The 16,991-nt window shown below is 42.9% G+C and overlaps 1 non-coding gene across 1 annotated transcript; it reads right to left on the reverse strand.

Annotated features, from left to right (window-relative positions):
• Positions 1 to 13,543: 13,543 nt before the first annotated feature.
• LOC149834946 (small nucleolar RNA R71) lies at positions 13,544 to 13,646 on the reverse strand. Its single transcript, XR_016432875.1, has one exon. It is a non-coding gene; the product is annotated as a small nucleolar RNA R71 (small nucleolar RNA).
• Between the last annotated feature and the right edge of the window lie 3,345 nt (positions 13,647 to 16,991).

A 16,991-nucleotide genomic window follows, 5' to 3' on the forward strand; every position in this document is an offset into this window, starting at 1 on the left:
CAGTTTTCATTGGCAGAGCCGATCCTGAGCTCACGGAGAGTTGGATCGAAGAGACAGAACGTGCCTTCTCAGTACTGGGAGTACCAGAGGAAAAGAAGACCAACTTTGGCACGTATCGGTTGAAAGATAATGCACGGAAGTGGTGGGATACCACTAAACTTATCCAGTTCTCACAAGTCGAAGTCATTCCTTGGACTGACTTTCGGAGGACTTTTATGGATAACTACTTCCCGTTGCATTCCAGAAACAAGAAAAAGGTGGAGTTTCTGGAGTTGGAACAGGGCGGTATGAGTCTAATGGACTATACCACCAAATTTCAGAATCTAGAGCGCTACTGCTCTCGATTGTTCGAAACAGACCAAGAAAGGGCCGACAAATATGTGAATGGTCTGCGCAAAAAGCTGCGATCTCGAGTGATAACAAGCATGCCTTCGACTTTTCAGGCTGCGGTAGCAGCGGCTTCAAAAATCCAAGAGGATTGGGCGCGATCTAAAGTGATCATAGCAAAGAAGCCCATAGTGAATGGTGGGAATCGTAAAAGGACATTCCCAAGTGGCCAGGGTTCACGACAACCCTTTCAAAAGAAGAAGTTCCAAGGAGGGAACAACACTCAACAAGTCGTGAGGCCAAGACAGAACACAACTCTGAATGGTCAGCAGTCCAACTTCAGCTGCCCAAGGTGTCGTATGAACCACCCTGGAAAGCCATGTCCTCGTGACATTGGTGGGTGCTTGTATTGTGGCAAGATGGGCCACTTTATAAGGGATTGCACCAAGAAGGCTGCAGATGAACATAGGAGTAATGCCGGATCTACCAGACCCTCTCGACCAGCGCCACAACGTTCTCAGTTTCAACGACCTCTACCTAGAGTAGAACAAAGGCCTGCTGCAGGTCGTGTATACGCTGTAACGACTGAACAAGTCGAAAATGGTGACCTGATTGAAGGCACCATACCTGTTAATGAACATGCAGCTTACGTCTTGTTTGATTATGGTGCTACTCATACGTTCATCTCTGACGATTTCACCGAACAACTCCATGCTTCGGTGCAACCGATTGATAAAATGATCGAAGTATATAACCCATTGGGTTCACGCACCAAATGTATTAGGTGTGTGAAAAATTTGGATATTGAGATAGCAGGGCAACACTTGCCTACTGACGCCATCCTGATCGATATGATACAGTACGATGTCATTCTGGGAATGAATTGGTTGGCTCAGAATAATGCCAAGATTCTGTGCCGCGAGGGCAGAGTGATTCTATCTCGACCCGGATTACCTAAGATGGAGTACCGGTTATCCAAACCAGTTCCACAGAAAAGGCTCATATCAGCACTTAAGGTACAAAAATACCTTAGGAAGGGTTGTGTGGCCTTCCTGTTGAGTCTCTCGGTGGAAAAATCCAATGACCAACCCCTTGAGAGTTTGGAAGTGGTGCGGGAGTTTCCCGATGTGTTTCCTGAGGAATTGCCAGGACTTCCGCCACTTCGTGAGGTTGAATTTGGAATTCAATCCTTACCTGGAACAACGCCGATATCCAAAGCCCCGTATCGAATGGCGCCAGCTGAACTCAGTGAGTTGAAGTGTCAGTTGGAACAACTGATGGAACAAGGGTTCATCCGTCCTAGTGTGTCACTGTGGGGAGCCCCAGTGCTGTTTGTAAAGAAGAAGGATGGATCCCTTCGGTTATGCATCGATTATCGGATGCTTAACCAGGCAACTGTTAAAAATAAGTACCCGTTGCCTCGGATTGAGGACTTATTCGATCAACTCAGAACAGCGAGGGTGTTCTCCAAGATCGACCTCAGGTCAGGGTACCATCAACTCAGAGTAAAGAAAGAGGATATACCTAAGACTGCCTTCAGAACGAGATATGGCCATTATGAGTTCGTAGTAATGCCCTTCGGACTCACTTATGTGCCTGCTGCCTTTATGGATCTAATGAACCGGATATTCAGACCATATTTGGATAGCTTTGTCATCGTCTTTATTGATGACATTCTCGTATATTCTGAGAACAAGGAACAGCACGTAGAGCACTTGAAAATCGTCTTAAAAACCCTTCAAGATAACCAACTCTATGCTAAGTTTTCAAAATGTGAATTCTGGCTAGACAAAGTGATGTTCCTTGGTCATGTGATCTCAAAAGATGGAATCGCAGTGGATCCTGCGAAGGTGGAAGCTGTGATGGACTGGAAGCAGCCAGAAAATATCACTGAGGTCCGTAGCTTCCTTGGACTTGCCGGATATTATCGGAAGTTCATACAAGACTTCTCCCGAATCGCCGTACCGATGACGAAATTACTTAAAAAGGGAGTCAAGTTTGAATGGACTGACCAGTGTAAGGAGTGCTTTGAGGTTCTCAAACAGAGGCTTACCACTGCCCCTGTCCTTACCTTACCTTCTGGTCAGGGAGGCTTCGTGGCATATACCGATGCCTCAGGAACAGGTCTGGGTTGTGTGTTGATGCAGCATGGCAAAGTAATCGCCTATGCGTCACGACAGTTGAGAGTCCATGAGAAAAATTATCCAACCCACGATCTTGAGCTTGCCGCGGTAGTGTTCGCACTTAAAATTTGGTGACACTACCTTTATGGAGAGAAATTTGAGGTCATGTCGGACCATAAAAGCCTAAAATACCTCTTTTCTCAAAAAGAACTCAATATGCGGCAACGACGATGGCTGGAATTCCTCAAAGACTATGAATTCACGCTTTCTTATCACCGTGGAAAGGCGAATGTTGTAGCAGATGCCCTTAGTCGCAAGACTGTTAGCACTCTGGCCAGCCTAACAGGACAATGGAAGTTGATGGAGGATTTCGTCAACTGGAAGCCATTTTTGGCTGATTCTGGCAGAATCCAAATGTCATGTTTGACGATCCACATTGAGTTCCTCGATCGCATCGTAGCCAAACAGTTCAAGGATCCCCAGTACTTGGAATTGAAAGCTCGTGCTGAAAAAGATGACACTTTCTTCCATTTGAAAGAAGATGGAGGAATATGGATGGAAGAAAGGATTTGGGTTCCAAATAACCATGAGCTAAGACAGGAAGTACTCCAGGAGGCTCATAATAGCAAGTACACCATTCACCCTGGAGGTACGAAGATGTTCCGAGATTTGCAGAGGAAGTACTGGTGGAAGGGTATGAAGCGTGATGTGGCTACGTTTGTCTCGAAGTGTTTGATCTGCCAGCAAATTAAGATCGAACATCAGCGACCTGGTGGAAAGATGCAACGGATCGAGATTCCAGAATGGAAATGGGAAGGCATTACGATGGATTTCATCGTTGGATTGCCTCGATCCAAGAGACAACACGATTCGATATGGGTGATCGTGGACAGACTCACCAAGTCTGCTCACTTCCTGCCAATCAACACTCGATACTCAACTGAACGATTGGCAGAGATCTACATTCGGGAAATCGTTAGACTTCATGGAGTGCCGATTTCGATCATATCTGATCGTGACCCGAAGTTCACCTCTCACTTTTGGGAGCAGCTTCAGAAAGCCCTGGGGACGAAACTCAAGTTCAGTACAGCATTCCATCCCCAAACAGATGGGCAATCAGAATGAACCATACAGACTCTTGAAGATATGCTAAGAGCCTGTATGCTGGAATGGAAAGGTGATTGGGATTCCCACCTAGCGTTGGCTGAATTTGCTTATAATAATAGCCACCACGCTAGCATTGGGATGGCGCCGTATGAAGCCTTGTATGGACGACCCTGTAGATCACCAATCCATTGGGGTGAAGTGGGTGAGCGAACCTTGGACTCGCCCATTGTGTTGCAACATTATACTGAGCAGGTCCACTTGATCAGAAAGAAGCTACTGACTGCTCAGAGTCGACAGAAGAGCTACGCCGATCAGCGGCGTAGGGAACTCACTTTTGCGGTTGGAGATAAGGTTTTTATCAAGGTCTCTCCAACCAAGAGTGTGTTTCATTTTGAAAAGAAGGGGAAGCTCAGCCCCAGATTCGTTGGTCCCTTCGAAGTTTTGAGCCGAATCAGAGAGACTGCCTACCGAGTAGCATTACCACCACAATACGCGCAAATACATGATGTATTTCACGTATCAATGCTTAGAAAGTACGTTCATGATCCTTCTCACGTCATTCAACATGAAGACATTGACATCCGAGAAGATATGACGGTAGAAGAAAGGCCAGTGGAGATCATGGACCGACGGGAGCAAGTGCTAAGAACGAAGGTCATTCCACTTGTTAAAGTGAGGTGGCAGCATCATGGAATCGATGATTGCACTTGGGAGCCCGAATCGGATATGCGGGATAAATATCCTGAACTCTTCACCTTGTACTCTTAGCTGAATTTTGCGGACGAAATTCCTTTAAGGGGGTAATGATGTAAGACCCGCAATTTTTCAGAAAATATCTGAATAAAATTCATGAGGCATTTACCGGTAAAAATAGCATTTCTTCTCAGAATGCGAAACGAATCAATTCCTGCGAGCCAGTTATACTTAGGATATTCGTCGAATCGCGAATATATGCTCAAACACTCTTGAAGCCATAACTTCCTACCTGAGTGAAATCAAAGGATTCCTGCGAGCCAACTTTCTTAGTTACGTCAATACGAAGGGAATGGCGTACTCAGAATTTTTCGAAAAAAATCGCCGGAAACCCGAAATTCTTGCGGAACCCACAGAAATATTGGTGGGACCCACAAAAATATTCCTCAGAAAATATCTGGTGGGACCCATAAAATATCCCATGAAAATATTTAGGTGGGCCCCACACCAAGGAACCTCTTGGAATTAAAAAGAAGCCAAGAGGGCAAGGGGGGGATAAAAATTCCCAAGAGGAGGTGGGCTTGGGCTATAAATAGCCCTCCCCACTCTCTCTCTTCTCATAAAAATCGACCCCCCCTCTCTCTCTTGCCTTCTCTCTCTCTCCTAAACCTCCCCTACCTAGCCTAGCCCACCTAAGCCCACCTGACCTGGTCTGAGCCTGCCTGACCTGGTCCTAACCCACCTGACCTGGGTCTGAACCCACTTGACCTGGTCCGAACCTAGTTGACTTGACTTGAACCTAGTTGGGTTTAAAGTCAAAGTCCTTTTTGGTCCAGATTCGGGTTTGGATTTCTGAACCCAGACTTAGCCTACTTGAGCTGAGTTCGAACCTGCTGAACCCAGTTGACTTGGATCGAACCCTGTTTGGTTCAAACCACTTAGGTTGAGTAGCTTGACCTGCTCTACCTCTTTCTCAACTAAGTCAGCTTCATCTGACTTAGTCTGACCTCTCGAAGGAAGGCTCGAAGCCAAAGAAGCAACCCGGAGCCGTTTCTTCCTCGATTTGAAGTAAGATCGCTTCGTTGATCCATCTCTCTCAAGTATTTGATTGTTTGTATATAGAATATACTTTCTGAAGTGGTATCTTGCTTTAGTTCTTGATTGAGCCCTTTTTGGACACTTCGGTGTTCACCCGCTCGTCTCAGAACTATCGTCGGATATATCTATGTTCAAACACGCAGTATATGCGTTTTTAAAATGGTATCTCACCCTAGTTCTTGGTTGAGCCCTTCAGAACACTTCGGTGTTCACCCGCTCGCCTCGTAACTATCGTTGGATACGGATCTAGGTGTATATCTGTTGATTCTGCCGACGCGTCTTATATCGCACAGGCTATGTAATTTACCTTTGCCGTCTCGTCGTATGATGCCAAGGCTCCTTGTTTTCTGCACTTCCGATTACTGCACTTCCGATTATGCATTTACTTACGCCGTCGCGTCGAACGATGCCAAGGCTCCTGCTTTCTGCAATGTATTTACTTACGCCGTCGCGTCAAATGATGCCAAGGCTTCTGTTTTGTTATATATGTAGAATATTTCGTTCAGTTACACACCCTGAACAATAGTATATGCATTTCTTTACGCCGCCGCTGTATAAAGCACAGGCTTCTGCTTATACTACATATATAACGCGTAAATGAGCGTTCAAATAGAGATCAAACTCCAAATCGCCCATGCGATTCCTTGACCGCTCCTCGTTCAAGATTCTGCTTGACGAATGAAGCCCCTATTGGAAAGGCTTCGCTTTTTGGCAAAATGCTCTTTACGTAAAGACTAAGTCAATTACGTATGGCCTGGCTATGGCCCAGGGTTCCTGCAACCTTGATGGATGCAAAGTACGCACAACGGTGCGCATCCATTTCCCCGAATTAAGCGTGGTGATTTCCTACCAAAGAGGGGAGATGCCGCTGAAATGGATAAAAGAAACACACGCTTTCTCCGTAAAAGAGAGGAAGTGCTGCTGAAACTCCTGAAGAAGCTAAGAATAGCTCAGAAAGAACGTAGCAGGATACTCTGACATATAGCAGAGTGCTACCCAGTTCATGGTTTGCCCTCTACAACGTAGAAGGGTTCGTCGCACCACTGCCGGTAGAGCAGGGGAGGTGCTGACGAAATGGTCGGCAGAAGAGCTGCCGGAACCAATGGAACGGCATAATGATGTTCGTTGATGGAACGATGCCAGATCGGCTCGTATCCTTGTGCCTGCAAGGGCACCTTGCTCGTAAGGGCCGCTGAGCCGGAGTAGAGGTTGCGCCTTGGCTAGGTTTGGACTCAACAACAACAACAACAACAACTACGCCTTCATCCCAAAACAATTGGGGTCAGCGATATGAACCAAAAAAGAAATTCATTTTGGGTCTTCCACATGAATCCTTTTCCTCCAATCATTTCTATCCAACGCCATGTCCTCGGTGAGGTTCAAAGCATTCATATCCTTTCCTATCATCTCCATCCAAGTCTTCCTAGGCCTACCCCGACCTCTTTTAACTAATGTATTTTCCCATTTCTCCAACCTTCTAACTGGAGCATCATTAGGCCTTCGCCGAATATGTCCAAACCACCGTAAACGATTCTCTCGCATCTTATTTTCAATGGGTGCAACACCTACCTTCTTACGTATCTCTTGGTTCCGAATCTTATCTTTTATTGTATTTCCACACATCCATCTAAGCATCCGCATCTCAGCTACACTCATTTTTTGAATATGATGTCTCTTGGCAGCCCAACATTCCGTACCATATAGTAAAGCGGGTCTAATAGTCGTCCTATAAAACTTTCCCTTCAACCGCAATGGCATTCTACGATCGCACATCACTCCAGTAGCACTTTTCCATTTCATCCACCCAACCTTTATCCTATGATTTATATCTCCATCAATTTCTCCATACTTTTGAATGATGGATCCCAAATATTTGAAATAATCATTCACTGGTATATCTTGCTCACCAAGCTTCACTACACTCCCATCACTACTTCGTTGCTTACTAAACCGACATTCCATATATTCAGTCTTACTCTTACTCAACTTAAAACCTCTAGCTTCCAATGTCTGTCTCCATAATTCTAACTTAGCATTAACCCCAGCTCTAGACTCATCAATCAAAACAATATCATCAGCAAACAACATACACCACGGTACATTTTCTTGAATTGATCTCGTAAGCTCATCCATCACTATCGCAAATAGGAAAGGGCTTAAAGCAGATCCTTGATGTAACCCAACCGTTATCGGGAAATTGGTTGTCACCCCTCCACAAGTGCGGACATTGGTTACTACTCCTTCATACATATCTTTAATTATACTAATGTACTTGAGAGAAACACCTTTCTTCATCATTGTCCACCAGAGAACGTCCCTAGGTACTCTATCGTATGCCTTCTCTAAATCAATAAAAACCATATGCAAATCTTTGTTCCTCTCTATATATCTTTCAATAAGTTGTCTAAGAAGATGTATAGCTTCCATAGTTGATCTTCCAGGCATAAAACCAAATTGATTCTCCGATATCATGATAACCTTCCTCAACCTAGACTCAATCACCCTCTCCCAAAGTTTCATAGTATGACTCATGAGTTTTATACCACGATAGGTTTGGACTCGTTGCGTGAAAATACGCCGAGTAGCCGATCTATTTAGATCGAGTCATATGCATGCTCACTGAGAACGGTTACACAACCAAACTCGTAAGGGCCGAAGAGCCAGAGTGTGTTGTTTCCACCCAAAGAGGTGTGATGCTCGTGGTGGCCGAAGTGCCAAGAGCGGTGTTCTGCATGCATATGAATAAGACTTAAGGTTGCACATACCCCGCGGTTGAAAATCGTGTTAGGGGTACCCCCTCAGTAATGACTGTGTTGGGGCAGACTGAATGGGGTCGGGTACATACTTCCGTAGTGCTAAAAGCACGGGCTGCCTAAATGGCATGCAGATTCTGTCCAAGTAATTGTAAGACTAGCAGACCCCTTCAGGAATTATGCTCACTGTGGAATGACAGTGATGGTACAACCTTGAGTAACATGTATTTTACTTTGGAGCTGATAGAGTTCACGATGGCCTCAGTCACTCATGGGTTTTGGGGTCATGGTTATCCTTAAGATCTAAGGATTGAACCCAACTACTGCAAGTAGATGATGCATCCGAATATGGGCCTAGTAGGGTTCTCCCAGTTGAAACACACTGCCCTACTATGGATAGGGTCAACAGGCCTCTGGGGTATCTAAAATACATAGAATAATCAACCCCCAGAACATCGCGTTGATGCCCGGACAATAGCTCTACCTGCGTACCAAAGGCGGGAGCGGTTAATTATCAAACAATGCATTAGTTCTAGGTACAGTGATGCTTTGAATGTATGAGTGGATGACGTGTTGAGTCAGTCCTGCATAACCTTTGTGAAGGTGTCATGATTGGTATACTACTGGACCGACTGGGCAAAGACCCGTGTTGTATCCGCACGACTAAGCGAAGCTCGAGGAGTTGTCCTTAGATGCGTGGGATACGGATGTGCCAAGTATGAAGACTTGAGCTAAACATCACTTGAGACCCGAAAGAGGTCATGGCTAAGTCGTGAAGACTTAAGCGATTATTCAAACCACATCCCTGAAAAGGCTTGCTCTAAGTCATGAGGACTCGAGCGGATGTTCAACTCATAGCCCTGCGGAGGCTCTTGCGATATACTCTAAGTCTTGGAGGCTTGAGCGTCGTCATTGCGCATTGCGACCCTGAGTGGTCATTATCGTACTTGAGTTGAATGAATGTATGACTGCATGCTTACCAGACCATCAGTGGTTCTGACCCCGTTTCATGGGGATTTCAGGTGTTGTACCTACGTGGCGATATGCGGAGCAAGGCGGCATCGAGTTCCAGGGTTTCTCTAGACAGAGTTCTACTGCTTCCTTTTATTGAACCTTCACTGCTTTTCTAAGCAGTAGTATTGTAATAAACATGTGCTTTCGATAAAATGGAACGCTTTGGTGGTCAATGAGTTGCTTGGCCACATACCTGCAACGTGCTCGGAGTTTTCTAAAACTAACGACTCATTATCGTCTGATTCCGCTGCTAAAAGCTTTTGTAAATTCCGCTGCAAAGAAAAAAAAAAGAAATTCATGAAAATTTTAACTTAGCTTCGTTTTTGAAATCCGGGGCGTTACAGAGATATTCTAGCCGATCTTTACATTTTCGTTAAAAGTGTGTTTAGGTTGGTAAGACGTATGGTTTACTGTGTGTTTAGTATGTTAACAGTAGCATAAACTTGTGTTAGTCATTTCATTGTTTTAGGATTGATTTAACTAATTGTTTTAATCATTTTTTGTTTTTGTGTTTTGAATCTATTAAAGAAATTTACAAAAATCAAGTTTTCTTTTTTTTTCATGTTTTTAATTCCAGCATAGTGCTGTTATTGTTAGCATTTGTATAGTTAGGAGTCCTTTTTATTATTTTCTAATTTAGTTTTATCAAAAGAGTGGTTATTTAGTTTTATTGCTTTTTGTTAATTTATATTTTTATTTTTAATTTTCGTGTGGATCTTCTTCTTCCCCAAGGTAGGGCGGCAGCCATTAGAGCTCTCCTTGAGCTCTTGGTCGATTTTTTAGAAAGTTTTAATTGTCATTAGTTGAGTTAGGAAGGTGTCTAGGTTCAATGTATTAGGGTTTTCTTTCCTAGCCGTTTTTAGAAGTTAATTAAGTAGGTTTTGAGAATGAGGTTAGCATTAACTCCTAGGAAATCGATTTTCCATTTAATTCCTTTTATTCCCTAGGTAGATTTAATTCTTTTAGCTTAGAAAGTAGAGCCAATTGAAGTTGGCGATTTTTGAGAAGGGAGGCAATTAAGGCATTGAAATTTGGAAAGTTTTGGAAAGAGGTAAGTTTCAAAAATCGTGTGGGGTATTTAAAGAAGGATTTAAGTCTTGATTGCCTATTAATAGGGAGTTACAAATTGAGATTTGAAAAGCCAATTTGAAAATTAATTAAATTTTCAAAGTAGGTATTTATGGGTTCAAGAAAGAAATAATTGCATTTAAATTCTTGGTTGGAAAGCCAAAATCGTGTGACTATCTAGGTGGACGGTTTGGCTTCTCAAAAAGGAATTAATAGCAATTAAATATTTTCACTTACCTTGGGTTGGGAAATTGCATTGATCCAAGTTTCCAAATTGGTTTTAAAAGCTAATTAAGGTTGTAACTCCCCATTAGAAGGACGATTTTTGGAATTCTCAATTTCCAAAATTATCTTTGAGCTTTTATTGTGTGCCTACCCCTCTAACCGTCCCTAGTGAATTAGCATCATTTAGAATTAACTAATATAGTTAAGTCCATTGACTAAGCATAGGAACCGAGCCTACCATACCCAAAACCGAGTCTAGCTTAAGTCTAAGACTAAGACCAACCCTAGCCAAGCCTAATCAAAGTCAAAACCTAACTTTAGTCGATTCAACCGAGTCCACCTAAGTCAAACCGAGCCTAACTCGAGTCAAACCCTAGTCGAGTCCACCTTAGACCGCCTATCTCTCTCAACCTAACTCAAACCGAGCTTAGTTGACTAAGTCAACCCTAAACCAAGTTCAACCTCGTCTTAATAAACCTAACCAAAACCAAGACCTAAGCCTAAGTCAAGACCTAGTCTAAACCTAGTGAGTCAACCTAGCTTACCTTATCCCATTCGAGCCTAGTCAAACCTAAGTCGGGTCAAACTTAGTTGAGTTAACTCAACTCGACCCTAGTTGACTAAGTCAACCCCAAAACCGAACCCAACTAGTTCGGCCAAACCTAGCCGAGTCCACACTAGTCCTAGTCGAGTCAAACATAGCTCGAGCCTATCCAAGTCAAGACCAAACCAAACCGAGTCCATTGAAGTCAACCAACCCTAGTCCTAGTCGAACCCGTGTCCTATTGTTCCATTTTAGTCCCATATTTTTTAGATTTAACTCATAGTGATTTTTGATTAGCTAATGTAGTTATTTCTTTAAGTGTTTGGCTAAAATTTATATTTGTTGATTTGATGGGTGTTTGTTAGTTTATCGTTTGTTGATTAGTTAGTTAGTATAGTGTAGTTAGTTTATAGTTGGTACATCATTTAGTCATATATTTAACTGCATTATTTAGTATTTTGATTGTAATTGCATTAGTATTTCATTTAGTGCATAGTCATAACACGCATGTCATACTTCGTGTAGAGTTCATTTAGCTTCATTATAGTTAGCATCTGCATATAATCAGTTATATAGGATTAATTAAGTTTGTATTGCATGTAGATTACATTCTTAGTGGGTAAAATAGTTCACATAGTGAATAGTGCACTCAAATAAAAACCAGATTTTTGCCCTGTCGCACCAGCCTTATTTTCTGTACAAATATTCTGTGTTTTCCAAAAAAAATTTATTCTATTCACTTGATAGACGTGTTATTTGACTGCAGACCAAATTTCAGCTCATTCGGAGTTGATTTGGTCTGATTTTTAAGCGTTTTGCGAAAACCGCTTTTTCTGGATTTCAAATTACAGGACTTTCGATATCCTGATTTTTCCCAGATTTGAAACGCTTATATCTGGAGTTCCAGATATCGTTTTTTCATTCTATAAAAACTGTCAGATTGTTTAATCTGTCAGTTGCATAACAGAATAAATTTTGGGAAAATCGGACCTCGTTTTCCATGTCAAACAGTGGTTTTCCGATAACCTGTCAGAAAGCTATTTTACACTAGTTAGGGGCAGTTTCGTAATTTTCTTAGTTTCGGCATTTTAGACTTGTTTTCAGTAGTTTCTGCATTTTAGGAGTTGCATAATCATCATACAGCATTAGTAGAATTAATTTGGTTAATTTTAGAATTAATTTAGTATTTTATTTAATTTTTGTTTGATAAGTAGCATTTGTTTTATTATTTTTGTAAAATTAGAACTAGTTTTAGTTATTGTTTGCATTGTTAGAATAGAATACTAACTTTGTATTTTTCTGCATTTTTAGGTGAAAAGCATATTTAGTTTCCAGGGTTATTGTCCAAGTGCGAAGATTCTCTAATTGGCAAAAAGACGGAAATACCCTTGGTGTGGAGCAGAAGACTGAGTGCTTGTTTATTTTCATTTTAGTGATTAATTGTAGTTGTATTAACTTTATAATTGTAGATTGACATTTGTCATTAATAAATTAAATTTTCTAGAAATATCGTGATTAATTCCTGTTCCCTGAGGATTCGACCCGTACTTACCACTTTGTGGAAAGTCGGTTTTTATATTTTTGGTTGACAATTTCCCAAAGTTTTATTGAAAATAATTGTTTTAAAAAGATCATTTCAAAATATCAACCAAATTTTGGCGCCGTTGCCGGGGAACGGCGAATTAATTACTTTATTTCTTAGAGTTTGATTTATTAATTTGTTTTAGTTAGTTAATTAGTTGTTTTATTTTTAGTTAGTAGGATTAGTAAGTGAATATAGGATTAACATAGTTAGTAAATATAGGATTCACGTTCTGTTCTTTCTAGGATTCACTTGAAATTCATTCTGCAAGGAGCGATTAGACAGGTGGGTTTTAGAAAAACTTAGTTTGTGATTTCCTGTATTTATCTTTTCAGTATTTTAGAGTAGTTTAATTTGTTATTTCATTTACTTAGTTAGATCATTCTGACATAATTAGTTTAGCATATTTGTTTAGTAGTTGTCTATTTTGTGTTATTTACATTTTAGAACCTGTGTTAGTTTATTTTTATTTTTAGATTTAGGTCGTTTGCTTACATCTGGTCTTAGTACCAGTGTATGTAGGGGCGACGAGGTCTAGGAACCCCATTACACCCATTTGTTGACAACCCAAAGAGAATTTTACATTCTCATCGAAGTTCGGCAACAATGGCTGACATGGATCCTCCACCTCCACCCCTAGTTCTTTCACGCCCTCTGAGGGAATACTTCATTCCCACAGATTATGTTCAGGCATCCTGCATTCGGAGACCCGATGTAGGAGCGCCGGATTATGAGATTAAGGCCAGCATTATTCAAATGCTTCCATCCTTTTATGGCCTTAGTCATGAAGATCCCTACCGACATTTAGATGAATTTCTCGAAATCTGTTCTACTGTCAAGATATAGAATTTCGATGATGATGCTTTGAGATTGACTCTATTCCCCTTTTCATTGAAGGACAAAGCTAAGTATTGGCTAAAGTCCTTAGATTCTGTAGAAATAGAGTCATGGGATCAATTGCAATAGGAGTTTCTTCGGAAATATTTTCCCATTGGTCGTACGAACCAATATCGTAGAGCCATCACTAGCTTTTCAGAGTTAGATGGTGAGCGCTTTCATGAGACCTGGGAGAGAATGAAGGATCTCCTCAGGAAATGTCCCCATCATCAGGTGCCGAAATGGCAACTGGTGCAGAGCTTCTATGATGGATTGTCTGACAAGAATCGTCAGATGATCGACTCTTCATGTGGAGGGACATTCATGCTGAAGAGCGAGGACGAAGCATGGAGGCCATTTGATACATTGGCCGAGAATTCACTCCACCATGCTTCGAGCTCTCATTCTGATAGAACCACACCCAGCATTCAGAAGAAAGCTGGTGTTCTTCAGATTGGTCCATCTACGACACTACAGTGCAAGGTAGACATGATTGCTCAGAAGCTGGACCAGCTCCTCTCAGAACCATCCACTACACAGCAGGTGTGTACTCTTTGTGCCAGTCCGGCACACGAGATCACTGAGTGCCCTTCGGCAGCTCAGTACCCTGAATTTGTTCAAGAATAAGTTCAGGCAGCTCAGGGTTACGTCAGACCGCCGAATAACCCATTTTCATCGACATATAATCCGGGTTGGCGTAACCATCCCAATTTTTCATGGAAGAATCCACAGTCTTCCACACAGATGCCTACACCCTCTCAGCCAGTTCGGCATCCATCTTTTACTCAGTCATTTCAAAGACCGAACTATTCTCAGTCTTCTTCTTCTTCAGTTCCTCTCCCGATTCAGCAGGAATCTGCCCCACAGACATCTTTTGAGGAGAGACTTCTTCAGGCATTCCAAGAGGTGAAAACCTCCAATCAGAACGCCTTCGAGAAGTGTAGCCAGATTTTGAGCTCGCATACGCAGTCCATTGCGAAATTAGAATCGCAAATGGGACAGTTAGCTGAGGCTATTAGTAGGAGACCCGAGGGTACATTGCCGAGTGAGGCTGTCATGAACCCGAAGGGTAAGGACCAGATGACTGGAGGCCTATTTCATACTGAGACACAGCAGCAGGCCAAATCGGTTATGGCCCTGAGGAGTGGACGTGAGTATCACATCGAGAGCAGAGAGCGAGAGAGTAGAGAAAGGATAGAGGAGCCAGAGACCATTGTTTCACCTACGTCGGCTCAGCCATCATCCCCATCCCCATCATCATCTTCATCATCATCATTATCTTCATCCTCAGAGAAGAAGAAGGATAGGAGTGAACCTTCTCACAAAGAGGAGGAGCCAGCAGAGTATATTCCCCCACCACCCTATCCCAAAGCATTAGAGTCTCCCGGGTTTAGAGGGAAGCAAGGTGCGAAGATCCAGGACATGCTTGATATATTCAAGCATGTGCAGATCAACCTACCTTTGCTTGATGCGATTCAGCAGGTGCCGACATATGCCAAATTCCTGAAGGAGCTATGTACGCAGAAGAGGAAATCTAGAGAGCGAGTTCCTAACAGGGTCCATCTGGCTGAGCAGGTGAGTTCAGTACTTCAGCATCAGACACCACCAAAGCTCAAGGACCCTGGAGCCCCTATCATTGCGTGTACCATAGAGAATATCCGGATAGAACGCGCATTGCTCGATCTTGGAGCAAGCGTGAACATTCTGCCCGGATATTTCTTTGATTCTTTCAGGCTAGGAGAGATGAGATCGACTCCGATTACACTGCAGCTGGCAGATCGTTCCGTCAAGGTACCGAGAGGTGTCTTGGAGGACGTGCTAGTTAAGGTGGATGACTTTTATTTTCCAGTCGATTTCATTATTCTTGATATGGAAGGAGTAGATAGCCAGCACCAGACTCTGATTATTTTAGGCAGACCATTCTTGGCGACTGCCAATGCATGCATCAACTGTTGGACCGGAGCCATGGATCTCTCATTCGGCAATCAGAAAGTCAAGCTGAATATTTTCAATGCCGCGATGGGACCAGCAAGAGACATGGACTGCTTTCATGTTGATATTGCACATGAGTTAGTAGAGGAGCAGCCCGAGTTGTACATTACTGAGGATTCTTTGGATTTGTACCATATAGAGATGAATAGCGGTGTAGAAGTGTCTAGAGTGTCGTCAGAGAGACCACCTTGGGGAGCTGTCAGGGAGCCTCTTCCACCACTTGCGGAGACCCCTGCCAAATCGTCGATCGAGTCACCTCCGAAACTTGAGCTGAAACCCTTACCGGATTCACTCAAGTATGCATATCTCGGAGATGAGGAAACCTTGCCTGTGATCATCTCGTCCTTGCTCACTGAGGAGCAGGAACAAAGATTGCTGACTATTCTTCGAGAGCACAAGGCAGCAATTGGCTGGGGAGTTGCTGATTTGAAGGGGATTGATCCTTCATTCTGCATGCATAGAATCCATTGTGATGAGGAAGTCAAGCCATTTAGAGATATGCAGAGAAGGCTAAATCCCAACATGAAGGAAGTGGTGAAGAAAGAGGTGGTGAAATGGTTGGATGCCAGAATCATTTACCCTATTTCTGATAGCCAGTGGGTCAGTCTGATTCAGGTTGTGCCGCAGAAGTCAGGACTCACTGTGGTTGAGAACGAGAAGGGTGAGAGAATTCCGATGAGGACCACTACAGGATGGCGAGTCTGCATCGATTATAGGAAGCTCAATGTGGCAACTAGAAAAGATCATTCCCCATTGCCATTCATTGATCAGATCTTAGAGAGACTCGCAGGTCAGAGCTACTATTGCTTTCTAGATGGATATTTAGGATACAATCAGGTAGCTGTCCATCCTGACGACCAGGAGAAGACCACGTTTACATGTCCTTATGGCACCTTCGCGTTTAGACGTATGCCTTTTGGGCTCTGTAATGCCCCAGCTACTTTTTAGAGGTGCATGCTTGCTATCTTCTCGGACATGATTGATGATGTGATGGAAGTTTTTATGGACGACTTTTCAGTGTATGGCTCTTCTTTTGAAGATTGCCTCCAAAAACTTACTCGAGTACTGAGTAGGTGTGCGGAGACAAATCTCGTCTTGAGTTGGAAAAAGAGCCATTTTATGGTCCAGGAGAGGATTGTGCTAGGACACATTGTGTCCAAGCGTGGTATTGAAGTTGACAGAGCGAAGGTGGAATCCATTTCCCGTTTGACTCCACCAACCTCTGTGAGGCAGATTCGATCATTTTTAGGGCATGCGGGATTTTACAGGCGGTTCATAAAAGATTTCAGCAAAATCTCTCGACCGCTTTGCACTTTATTGGAGAAAGACCAGCCCTTTGTTTTCGGTGAGGATTGTATGAAGGCCTTTGAGATTCTCAAAGAGGCCTTGATTACTGCACCTATTTTGAGACCTTCAGATTGGACTCTCCCATTTGAGATTATGTGTGATGCATCTGATTATGCTATGGGGGCTATTTTAGGACAACGCGTTGATAGGAAGCCCTATGTGATCTACTATGCGAGTAGAACTCTGTCTGATGCCCAGATGAATTATACTACGACAGAGAAGGAACTACTTGCGGTAGTTTT

The sequence above is a fragment of the Nuphar pumila genome, chromosome 6, assembly GCF_984573655.1.
Source record: "Nuphar pumila chromosome 6, dmNupPumi1.hap1.1, whole genome shotgun sequence".
In the NCBI taxonomy this organism is placed as follows: domain Eukaryota; kingdom Viridiplantae; phylum Streptophyta; class Magnoliopsida; order Nymphaeales; family Nymphaeaceae; genus Nuphar; species Nuphar pumila.